Source organism: Triticum dicoccoides, chromosome 1A (genome assembly GCF_002162155.2).
Source record: "Triticum dicoccoides isolate Atlit2015 ecotype Zavitan chromosome 1A, WEW_v2.0, whole genome shotgun sequence".
Lineage (NCBI taxonomy): Eukaryota > Viridiplantae > Streptophyta > Magnoliopsida > Poales > Poaceae > Triticum > Triticum dicoccoides.
The window spans coordinates 495466445-495468195 of NC_041380.1; the positions used below are offsets into that span (position 1 = coordinate 495466445).

Below are 1751 nucleotides of genomic sequence, written 5' to 3' on the forward strand. Positions count from 1 at the left end.
TCTCTAAGAGAGAGAGAAGATGAGAGGGAAATAGAGATGGAAGGAGAGGAGGGAGAAAGAGAGAGGAGAGAGGAGATGGAGGCGCGACAACGGACATGAGAGGGTCAACAGTCGGCGTTGGCTTGCCCCGGCGAGGTAGGGCGCGACCTGAAGGTTGGTGGTGGCTCGATCCACTTCTAGATCAGGACCTACGAGGAGGGTGGGGATCGGGCACGAGGTACGGCAGGCTGCGCTCCACCTCTTCCTCGAGGTGCATGTGCAGTGGGCGGACGGCAGCTCGCGCGATGGTGCGGGGCCTCGACGGGTGCGCAATGGGGACTCCATGCATCTCATACGCTCCGCAACCCTCTCCTTCCCGACACGGCAGAAACAAGGATGCCGAGGCGGTTCAGGTTTGCCTTCACCTCCTCTCATCTGCAGCTTCATTCAAGCATATATATTAAATTGGTAGGTATTCCAGGGATTTAGCTTATGTATGGACTACACCTACATGGAGAAGTTTCCATGTACACATATCACTGAAAGTGGAATATATATTCCAAATGCCAACACAACCATAGTTCAATATGCAGAACTATTTGCGCCCACGCAGCACATACCTCTTCTACACTTACAAGTCTTCCTTTCTAGGATTGCCATGGTGAGCTGCTACTGTAGTGCTTTATAATTTTTTTGTCCCTTTGCTAAACTTTGTTCTCTTATTCTGATGCTATGATTTGTAATGGCTAGATGAGATTTGTGGTGAAAAGTTTCCTTTCTTTTGTTTACCTATAGATCTTGAATGCACGGTTGATGATTTTGTTTGATAGGTTAGAAATCTAAATAATAAACATTTTTAAATTGTGTAGTTGGTAAACATCGAAATACAAGAAAAATATACTAGCTTACTACAATGTTGTTTGATCAATTGCTTTGCAGGAGGCTCACTGATGGAGTATGCCTAATCTCAATTTATTGCATGGTGTTGGTATGTTTCTTTTATTCTATTTAGGAGGGTTCTAAACTATTAAGGGAAACATACAATTTATCAGTTTGAGACCTGCTTCAGTCTGTGTGCTGCTGCAGGGGGACTTTGGATGGTGGTCTTGATATTCCGCACAGTGACAAGAGATTTGCTGGCTTCAAGAAGAATGAGAAGTAGCTGGACACTGAGATTCACCACAACTACATTTATGAAGATCATGTTGCAGACTACATGAAGGTGAGTTGGATCCATTGTCCTTGTGGTATTATTATAATGCCATTTCTTTGTTCCCCTGGACTATTGTTGTTGTATACATGAATTCTTTCTGAGCCTGATTCATCCATATAAAAGTATCCTAAAACAGTGTACTTTGTTCTTATTTCTGAAGTAGGTTACTGAATCTTGTTTTAACTTCTGCCCTACCCTTATTTCAGTCAATAGCTGATGACGAACCTGAGGAGTACCGATTTCACTTTGGTGAGTACATCAAGAAGGGGATTGCGGCTGATGACATGGAAGCACTGTACAAGAAGGTTCATGCTACCATTCATGCTGATCCTACCATGGCAAAATAAACCAAGGAACCTCCAAAGACGCACAAGAGGTAGATGTATCTTGTTGTTTATTAAAGTCAGACAACTTATTTCAGCACTTTCATTGGATTGCAAGTATGGGACTATTCGCTACAGGTATAATCTCACGAAGCGTTGAGACACAGCCTGCCTTGTGTGTGATGTTGCGGCTCAAAATGAAGATGTTGTCAATCCAATAAGAGAAGCCAAGGAGC

The 1751-nt window shown here is 43.6% G+C and overlaps 1 pseudogene; it reads left to right on the forward strand.

Moving 5' to 3' along the window:
* Positions 1 to 311: 311 nt before the first annotated feature.
* LOC119307356 lies at positions 312 to 1539 on the forward strand (annotated as a pseudogene).
* The last annotated feature ends 212 nt before the right edge of the window (positions 1540 to 1751 follow it).